Here is an 11,161-nt window from a genome sequence, read left to right on the forward strand (position 1 = left end):
CCCAAGCCTAATTCTCAACAGTCTCCAATCTTCTGAAGCATAACGAACAAGTTCTTACATGGTGAACAAGTTCTTACATAGTGAGTAAGTTCTTACATGGTGAACAGTGCAAGGGCAGTCATATCACAGAGACTTTCGGTTTTGATCACGCATCATGAACTATAAACAATCGAGGCCGATATGATTATTCGTTTGATTTTTATACTTGATATGTGAATCCCACATTTCTCCCTTATTATTATTATATAATATGTATTTTTAAATGTAGTATTTCCATTTGCTATTTTTTTCAAGTCTTTGCATAAATATTGTAAATAAGATTGCTTTATAGTTGTTGTTGTTTTTAATATTACCTTTGTATGGTTATGACATACTTTGTGTTGAGGTATTCCCTTTTGTCTAGATTTCCTGGAAATTGTTTTGTAAGAATTGCATTCTTTGATATGTGGAGGATTCATCCATTAAAACCTGTAAGCCTGGAGCTGAAAATATTTTTAACAACGACTTTAGGTCTACAAGGATATTTTAAGTCACTTACCTAACTTTGGGTGAAATTGCAGTATTTCCAGAATCTCTCTCCTGGCCTTAGTGCATCTCCATATCAATAGGTATTTCCAAGGAGTAGAAAAAAGTAGGCCATCTCCATATCAGTAGCTAATGGCAAGTGATGGTTTATCTGGACCGGGAGAGGTTGGGTGGTCTCTTCTGCAGCCCTGTGGCAAGCGACACTAGAGAGCAGAAGTGAACAAGTGCTTGTAAGAAATAAACGGGTTTCTCCCACTTAATTTCTTCTCCCTTTGACTGATTTCAGTTTCAAAGGTTATCTTGCCCTGGGATTTTCACCCCAGAGTTGTATCTGGTGGTAGTCGGCAGGACCTCTGAACCCAAAATCTGTCTACATGGGTGTGATCCTTGGGCAGGCCACCCCTAGAGATGGTGGGGAGATGTGCAGAAACCCCACTGTTGATGGTGGGGAGGCCCCAGTGGCTGCAGCAGTAGAAGGTGCAGTTTCACCTAGGAGCCCACTGTACGTGGGGCTTCCAATTGGGGAGCCCCTAGTGGGGAACTGGTCTAGGGTAAAGCACCTCCTAGAAGGGTGGGGCCTTCCCCAAAACTGGGGAAGGGTGGAGACACTGGAAGCTGAGGAATTAGCCCTCTGTGAGACAGAAGACTGCTTAGAGGCCCTGAGTGGCTATGTAGCAGCTGGAATTGTAGGATCTCTTTTCCTAGAGATAGTGGAAAGGGTTATCAAGAAGAAAGAGAGGGTTATTGAGGAGCAAGACTTCGGCAGGAAAGAGACACACTTCAGCATTGTAAGATAAATTCTAAAATGTAGGATAAATTCCAACCGAAATAAGCAGGCAATGAGAGGCAACAAAGGGCCAGGCAGTTTATTTGAGCGCAATTCCCGGGTGATGTTCCCTGGTCTGGGTATCACAGGCCAGGGAAGTCATGCTCAGGAGGAGAGGTGGGGAGTTTTTAAGAGAACAGGGAAGGGAGGGGGAAGTGGGCCACGCTAGGGGTATTGTGGGGACTTTTTCATTGGCTCAGGGTCAGGTGATGGACAGCCAGAGGTCTCCTTCTGGATGGAGGGGGTCTGCATCCAGGGTTTGTCAGCACGTCATGGGACTGGAATCTAGGAAGAGCTGGTCATTCCTTCCCCATTCGGCACAGAGCTACTTGGTGCTGTCTCTGCTCCGCCTGCATTGTCCTCGCCCTTCTCCCTCCAGTGCCTCCAGCCTTACATTCCAGCCTTTTGTTCATAATGGGCGACAACTCGATCTGGCTACTTCTGGCTGACAAGGGGTGTCGTTGGGGTGGGTGGTTTCCTAGCATGTAATTACATTGCTCTGACTGCAAATATCCTGCTTTGCATTTTCCAAAGGCTCTTACCTTATTCTGTCTAAGCCTATGGTTCCTGTCTCATTTTCTCCTCTACAGATAGAGACTCTAGCTGCTGCTAGGGAAAAGGGGCGACGACCGCTCTGGCTGCTTCATGCTGAGAGGGGGCGCAGTAAAGGGTGCAGCTAGGTTTCCATCACTGGTCAGTTGAGAGGGCCTCGGTTGGTGCTTCTATTCTGGAAGGACAAACTAGATGAGATTAAGAATGCATGGCTGAATATGAGAACTAGAAATATGAAGAGTCTAATTGAGAATCATAGGTAGGTATCATGAGGAAACTAGAATTCTGGATCGAGTTTACATCTCAATGACTAGTATTAGGATTTAGTATAGATAAGACTGCATTATTGAAATAATACTTTTCTCTAAAATCACTCTTTTTATTAGAAGTAACCAGGTTAAGAAAATAAGTAACACTTGGCTTGATTATTTGCGTAAGTGCAGCAAGAAGAGCAATTGATTACATAGGCTCTTTTAAATATGCTTTGCTGGAGCTTTTTGTAAGGAATTTCAGATTGAACTTTTAAGGGCTTCTTGAGGCCAGAAAGCCAAGGAAGACTTGCTATCAGGTTGTGCCTGCAGTACCTGTAGATTTGGGTGAATTCCTCTCTTCTTGAGGTTCCTAAGACATTTCTGAGGTTGCTGCACCTGCCAGGAAGTGACCTTCCTTACTCACCTGGTAAGGCTGCTGGGAACTGTGTAAGCAAGGTACCAGGCCAGTTCTACTAAGGGGCTTTGTTGGCTTTATAAAGTCAATCTTAGTTCCTTAAAGCTGTCTGTTCATATTTGAGTTTATACACATGTCTCTCAGGTATGACGTTCCAGTCAAAGCCTTGGTAATATAACCAGTGTTTTTAATTGGTCCTCTTACAAGGAAAGTAGATTCTTATTGAATTTGTACAAATAAACATATTGCCATGAAATATAAAAATAGTTACTGAGAGTTTTTAAATTCTGGAGGGATCAGGTAGAGAGAAAGATAAAGTTTCAATTCTGCTTACAAAGACAGTCATTTACTAAATTGTTGTCAGCTTAAGAGAAAAAGCTTAAAACACTTTATCAACAACATTTTAAACAAAAAGCCACCAAATCATCTTCCTTAGTTTATCTTATGTAACTAATACCTATTCTGCTGAAATCTAGTTTTTTACTAGTTTAGGAGTAATAAGACAGTGACTATAGATGGCAAAAGACTTACAAATGACAATGGTTAAAGATCTGATGAGAGCTTACTGTAAGACAGTTGACATAAGGAAATTCTGATATTTCTGTAACAAAACATTCACTAACAAAGTTTAGCATCATTCCCTGTGATAGTGCCTTCCAGGTAATTAAGCACGTAAATAAGCCAAATTAGCCAAATATTTTTCTCAATGAGCAAAAATTCCTCTGACGTGTCCCAGGGGCCCTCTGGAAAATATCAGAGTTAACTAGAGGTAAAAGCACTTTTTTGAATTTGATTTTGGAAAGTTGTCAGAAGAAAGTTTCTTTGGCATTTGCTTAAATAAGATTATAGGTTGCCATGAAGCAATACTTATTCATTTAACTAGAATGACAACAAAATACCTCAAAGGCAAATAAAGAAGGTTACACAGTTGTTAGCAAAGTTTAGCTTTTATTCCTTTTTATATTAAGATCTCATTTTCTTAAATACTCCCGACAACTCACTGAGACTTTAAGCATGAGAAACTGCTTTGATAAAACAATTAGAGAATTCTTTGCAATCTTTTAATATTAAGAGCAGACTAACAGTTAAGAAAACTTTGTCCTTTTTAACTGAAAACAGAATTCTAATTTTGCTGTGTACTTGATAACGAGACTCATTTGCTTAAATCTTACATAGCATGACCATATTAAATTCTTCTACAAACTTTCTACAACCTTTTTATATTTAGAGTTCTCCCTCTAAATAAACAGCTGTACTTTAGAACAAAGTTACTTTCTTTTATCAAAAGACACATTCTTTAGCATGCAGAAATGTTTTCCTTATTACTTTAAGTAGTTTTAATTAGAACTTAAAACTATTACTTTAACCTTCAGTGAACACTGAAAAATAGGCCACTTTATGATAGCCTGATGGGTTTTCCTTTGTAGGTGACCTTTTTTTTCTCTCTGGCTGCCTTTAATACTCTGTCCTTCTCTTTGATCTTTGCCATTTTAATTATTACATGTCTTGGTGTTGCCCTTCTTGGATCCCTTGTCATGGGAGTTCTGTGTACCTCTGTGGTCTGAGAGGCCATTTCCTCCCCTAGTTTGGGGAAGTTTTTAGCAATTATATCTTCAAAGACACTTTCTGTCCATTTTTCTGTCTCTTCTTCTTCTGGTGCCCCTATAATGTGGATATTGTTCTGTTTTGATTGGTCACACAGTTCTCTTAATATTCTTTCATTCCTGGAGATCCTTTTATCTCTCTCTGCATCAGCTTCTCTGCGTTCCTGTTCTTTTTTCTAGTCCATTAATGGTCTCTTGCATCTCGTCCATTCTGCTTTGAAGTCCTTCCAGAGATTGTTTTATTTCTGTATTCTCCTTCCTTAGTTCTTGCATATTTCTCTGCAAGTCCATCAGCATGGTTATGACTTTTGTTTTGAATTCTTTTTCAGGAAGATTGGTTAAATCTATCTCCCCAGGTTCCTTCTCAGGGGAAGATGTAGAAGATGTCGAAGATGTCTGGGTTAGTCTTGTCTGGATCAATTTCTTTTGCCTTTTCATGTTGATAGGTGCAGTGGTATGCTATTGACTCATCTGTGAGCTGGGAGAGCCAAGACTCTTTCCACTTGCTCCTGGCCTTTCTTTACTGGGACAACTGCAACCCCCTAGTGGCTTGTGTTGGGCAATTACGTGTAGACTGGGTCTGTATCTTGCCCGGCCAGAATGGAGGAAGCTCCCTTGCTGTGGGTGTGGCGAGCCTCGGGCTCCTGCTCTGCTATGGCGGGGCCCGGGAGGGGTAATGGACGGGGGGCTGTTTGGCTGTTTACCTCTGTGAGGGGTCTCAGAGCTGTTGCCCAGGGGGTTAGTGCGCCCAGAGTTCCCTGGAATTTCCAGCTGCTAGACTGTGACATGGGATGCTTCTGTCCAGCTGTGGGGTCCCTGTCCCTTTAAGACTTTCAAAAAGTACTCACTTTTCTTTGTCCTAGGGGCGCCAGCTGCAGGACCCGCTCACAGGTCTTACTGTCCTGCTTCCCTAGTTTCCAGCACCCCACGCATACACTGTGTATCTGCGCTCTGGTGCGGATGGCTAGGGTTGGGTGTTTAGCAGTCCTGGGCTCCCTCTCCCTCCCCGCTCCAACTCCTCTCCTCCTGCCGGGAGCTGGGGTGAGGGGCCTCGGGTCACCCCGGGCTGCAGATTGTTTCTTACCCCTTTCACCAGGCACTGATTTCTTGCAGGTGTGGATGTAGTCTGGCTGTTGTCCTGTGTCTTCTGGTCTCTCTTTTAGGGATAGTTGTATTTGTTGTATTTTCAAAAATATATATGTTTTTGGGAGGAGATTCCCTCTGTCCTACTCATGCCGCCATCTTGGCTCTGCCTCCAAATAGGCCACTTTAAACTGTTACACTAGCATTCTTTAGATTGATACATCTATGAACATATAATTATCATTTTTGGAAATGTGCTTTACAGCACAATTTCTCATTAGGCACAAAATATGTCTACATAACTTAGCAAACTTTAAGAATTTTGGTTACCACAAAGATTCTCAGGCTGTAGGTAGGTACACACACTGTAACACACAATTAAAAAGGTGTTCACTTGCCACACTTATTTAGTTCAGTCATTCCTAACAACTATGCTAGATTACTTACAAATCCTTTACTGAATAGTAGACAAAGTCAAGCCTTTAAGCATTTTATTCTTAAAAGATTTAGCAGATAACATCAACTTAAATGATTTTAGGTAAACTTAGGCAGCTAATAACCATAAGGACATGTCCGTTTCAGTTAAACTTAAATTAGCATTAATGCTTAATATTTTTTATTAGATTTTCTGAAAGTTTTAGAATGCCCAATTTTCACAAGTGCTTGTTTTTAAATCAATTTTTATTACTACTATCCGGAGGCAGGAAAATACTTTTCATTTACACACTTAGACACACAAACATACAAATTGAGACATAATGACTACAGTTAGCAACACTTTTCATATAAAAACATATACACAGACAGACAAACTGATAGAAAGATTTGAGTTACTGATATTTAATTGCTTTCTTTCTTTTTAGCTTCTTGTCCATGGCTTCCAGAACCGGAGGGCAGGAGGAGCGTGTTCCGGTGGGGGAAAAGGGCGGTGAAGAAGGAAAGAGAGGGGGAGGGGGTGGTGTAGCCACCGGAAGAGGAGAGGAGCAGGAAGACAGCATGGAATGTAGGACTTTAAGATGGCAGCAACATGGGGGAGGACAAAGAACTTATAGATGGTGGCGGAGAGGGGTGGGGGTAGCGAGCTGAGAGAGGTGGGAGAGTAAGGTCCTTCGGCAGATCTGAAAAGGAAGAAGGACTGGGCAGAGTAAGAGGCTGACAATCTTTAACTGGAGATCGGGCCAGGAGAACTTGGGTTGTTGAACACTTAACGTAAAGGTTTGGGCGGGAGCGCAATATCCAAAAAGCCTGCATATATGGGATTTCACTCCACTCTCCGCTCCAGTGGTAATAATTAGTCAAGTTGGTGAGGAGGCCAAAATTGAAAGTTCATCAGGGGGCCAGCGAGATTGGTTTTCCAAGAGATACTGAGGCCCGGCCTCAGAGCAAAGAAAGACTAGCTTCTGTTTGCAAACTTCCCGGGACAAATATAGAGTAGCCAAATTAGAAATGAGACACCACAACGGGGTCTGAGCCTCTGCTTTTGAGGGCTGGTTCCCCATGTCTGCGCTACTTCCCAACTAATCCCGCTGAGAGGAGCACCCAGTGTCCCAAGTGCGCCAAGTCAGGGGAGACGGCCTGGGAGCCTGGGTGAGGGATGTCTCCCACACTGCAGGTCCAGGGGCGGGTATCCCGGATGCCTGCAGTGGTTGGGCTGGATGCCCAGGGGCTGCATGCTCCAACCCGGACATAGCTACGTTTTCAGATGACCAGGTGAAAGGGAGTTAGGAAGGGAAACAGACCAGGGGAAACTGAGGGACTCACCGGAAAATAGTCCATGCAGCAGAGAGCAGGCTGAGGTCCTGGGTTGGGGAAGAAGGGGGCAGGGCTGCCGGTCACCGGTCGGGGCCCTGTGCTCACGCTCCTTCCTGGGTTTCAGCACCAAATGTAAGATAAATTCTAAAATGTAAGATAAATTCCAACTGAAATAAGCAGGCGACGAGAGGCAACAAAGGGCCAGGCAGTTTATTTGAGCACAATTCCTGGGTGATGTTCCCTGGTCTGGGTATCACAGGTTGGGGAAGTCACGCTCAGGAGGGGAGGCGGGGAATTTTTAAGAGAACAGGGAAGGGAGGGGGATGTGGACCGTGCTAGGGGTATGTGGGGAATTTTTTACTGGCTCAGGGTCGGGTGATGTACAGCCAGAGGTGTCCTCCTTCCGGATGGAGGGGGTCTGCATCCGGGGTTTGTCGGCATGGGACTGGAATCCAGGAAGAGCTGGTCATTCCTTCCCCATACGGCACAGAGCTACTTGGTGCTGTCTCTGCTCTGCCTGCACTGTCCTTGCTCTTCTCCCTCCAATGCCTCCAGCCTTACAAGCATCACTTGGAGGAGCTGGGCAATGACCTACAGGATGCCCTTAAGAAAGAGAGACAGTTATTGAGAAGACAGTTCGGGCTTCTGGAAGATATATTAGCAGCAAAGGAGGAGGCAGCAGAATCTGTGTGGAAGGAGGCTGTGGGGAAGAGAGAAGGAGTGGTGCCTTCAGCCCCAGAGATGCTAGAGGAGATGTTGGGAGAGGATGAGGGGGTGGGCCCGAGGGCTGATCTGTTGCTGAGGCCACTGCTGGAGGCACCAGCCTCTCCTGTATTAAAGGCCCACCAGGTTGTAATTAAAATGCCACAACTGCAGGCTCCTCAGAGGGAGGAGGTGTCCCCTCCCAGGTTGTAGCGCACTCCATGCTCCACTCCTATACCCAAGATGAGCTGGTGGGCATGAGCATCTGGTATTGGCAGAAGCCATCAGAACCTCTGCCTACATGGCTTCTGCATCTCTGGGATATTGGGGTGGAAAACATTGTTATGTTGGGTTCTGAAATGGGTAGACTGGCTTCCTTGATGACTCACCTTTCCCTCCAGCAGAAGTTGCAAAGTGCCCGTCACACCTCAGGGAATCAGGTACTTCTAGATTGGCTGACAGCAGCCATCAGGGCAGTTTGGCCTAATCAGGGTGATTTACCATACTTACCTTCTAGCTGGAAAACATATGCAGAGCTCCAACAGGTGTTATGGGAGCTGGGCATGAAAAATATTATCTATAATATGGACCCCCAGGGCCATGATGATGAGTTGTTTTCCATAAGAATGAGAAATCTGGTGCTCCATACAGCTCCTCCATCTCTCTTTGGGTCCCTAGTGACTATTCTTGCCCCCCACATAGGGCAACCCATAAGTGAGGCTACTCATATTTTAGCAGATCTGGGGGAGGTTGAAACAGTAAGAGCACAGAAGGAAGTATCTGACTGAAAGAGAGGTGCAAAGGGCTCTGTGAAGGTCTCAAGGACCCAGATGTGGGTTGATTTGATAAATGCCAGGGTAGTGAAAGAAAAATTTGTTGGGCAGCCCAATAGGATCTTGTTAGAACTGTGGCACTAATTAAAGCCAGAGTAGCAGTTCCAACTGCTGAGGTCCAAGACATGGAAGCCGGAGTCAAAGCCCCATGTCTGGCCTGTATCCCTGCAAGACTTCCTGGGAGAAGGCTCTACCTGGGCCCTCACCCCCACAGGACAATGATCGGGCATCACGGTTCGACTGAGGGAGGGCACGTGATAGGGACCAGAGGCCACATGTAGAATTAGCAATTCATTGGTCCCCTGTAAATATATGTGTCCTGGCACTGGAGAACACGGGAACTGAATGTCCTCTAATTTAGGGCAACCCTGAGCATTTTTCTGGGCCCCCTGCTGTGATAAATGGCCATGGGGGTAAGGCAATTAAAGTGAAGAAAGCCCAAATTCCATTGGGGATAGGGTGCTTACCCCCAAAGGATTATAATGTATACACTTCTCCCATCCCTGAATATATTTTGGGTGTAGATATCCTGCAGGGTCTGTGATTACAGACCACTGCAAGTGAGTTCAGACTGAGAATACATGTGGTAAAGGCAGTTCTGAGGGGACATGCTAAGCATCCACCTGTAGCTCTGCCTGTACCGTGGCAGGTGACAAATACTAAGAAGTATAAATTGCCTGGGGGGTGGGCATAAGGAAAATGGAGAAACTATAGGAGTTGGAGAAGGTGGACATCATAAAGTCCACTCATCATCTTTTTAATTCCCCAGTGTGGCCAGTGAAAAAGCCAGATGGCTCCTGGCATATGACCGTGGACTACAGGGAATTGAATAAAGTCACACTCCCTTTGCATGCTGCTGTCCCTTCTATAGCAGCCCTTATGGACACCCTCAGCCATGAACTAAAGATATATCATATTTTGGACCTTGGTAACACTTTCTTCTCTATTGACATAGCACAGAAAAGTCAGGAACAGTTTGCTTTCACATGGGAAGGCCGGCAGTGGACATTCACTGTCCTTCCACGGGGATACCTCCATAGTCCCACCATCTGTCACAGACTTATAGCCCAGGACTTAGCCACATGGAAGAAACCACAAATGGTGCGGCTGTATCACTACATTGATGATATTATGCTCACATCTGATTCTCTTTCAGATTTAGAAGGGGCAGTTCCTAGACTGCTGCAACATTTACAGGAGAAAGGATGGGCTGTGAACAGCACCAAGGTTCAGGGACCTAGTTTGTCTGTAAAATTCTTGGGGGTTATATGGTTGGGTAAAACTGAAGTTATTCCTGAAGCAGTCATAGACAAGTTCCAGGCTTTCCATACCCCTGCCACTGTGGCAGTATTACAAGAGTTTGGGGGTCTTTTGGGCTACTGGAGAGTATTTATCGCACACTTGGCACAAATTCTGAAGCCTTTATACTGAGTGGTACAAAAGGGCATCACGTGGGACTGGGATAAAACATGCGCAGCTGCTTTTATGGCTGCTAAGAAAGCAGTCAAGGCTCTACAGGCCTTGAGTGTAATGGACTCATCAAGGCCCTGTGGGCTAGATGGTCATGCAATGGAAGATGGTTACAGATGCTGTCTTTGGCAATGGCTTGAATGGACATGCCAACCTATTGGATTCTGGTCACACCTATGGAAAGGAGCAGAAGTCTGGTACACCTTGATAGAGAAGCAACTGGCTGCTGTGTACCAGGCCTTGCTGGCTATGGAGCCCATCGCTGGAACAGCTCTGATCAAGGTAATAACCACCTATCCCATCACGGGGTGGGTGCAAGACTGGACCCAAAGGCCATGGATTGGCATGACACAGACACCTACATTGGCCAAATGGGGTGCATATTTACAGCAGTGCAGCACTCTCTCTACTAGCCCCTTAAGTGGAGAACTCCAATGCTTATTGGAGCCAGTGACCTATACCAGTGGAAAGCAGGAAGAACTTGCTTTTGAGCCATTGGTAGCCAAGAGTCCTTATCAGGAGGGAAAAGCCCCTATACCTGAAGATTCTTGGTATACAGATGGCTCCAGTCGTGGGCAGCCCCTGAAGTGGAGGGCTGTGGCTTTCTACCCTAAGACTGAGACAATATGGATGGAGGATGGAGAGGGGAAGAGCAGTCAATGGGCTGAGTTGCGGGTAGTATGGCTTGTGATCACCCAGGAGCCTTCCCCCATAGTTGTCTGCACTGACAGCTGGGCCATCTATCAGGGCTTGACCCTGTGGCTCTCAACATGGTACTATGCCAACTGGATGGTTGGTTACTGTCCCCTTTGGGGGCAAGAGTTGTGGCAAGACCTAAGGGCCTCTGGTCAGACTAAGACAGTTACCGTACATCATGTGATTGGCCATTTGCCTTTGGCATCCCCAGAAAATGATGAAGCAGACATATTGTCCCTGGTGCACTGGCAAGAAGAAAAGCCTGCCTTTGATGTAGCCCAGTAGTTACATCAGTGTTTGTTGTATTTGGGGCAAAAGACAATGTGGGCTGTAGCCCATTGGTGGGGCTTGCCATTAACCTTTGAAGAAGTCAGCAGGGATCGGAAGGAGTGCCTTGTGTGCTCTAAGAGGGACTTACACAGAGTCTTGCAGCAATATGGAACAATAGCTAA

This window comes from Manis pentadactyla, chromosome 14 (genome assembly GCF_030020395.1).
Source record: "Manis pentadactyla isolate mManPen7 chromosome 14, mManPen7.hap1, whole genome shotgun sequence".
In the NCBI taxonomy this organism is placed as follows: domain Eukaryota; kingdom Metazoa; phylum Chordata; class Mammalia; order Pholidota; family Manidae; genus Manis; species Manis pentadactyla.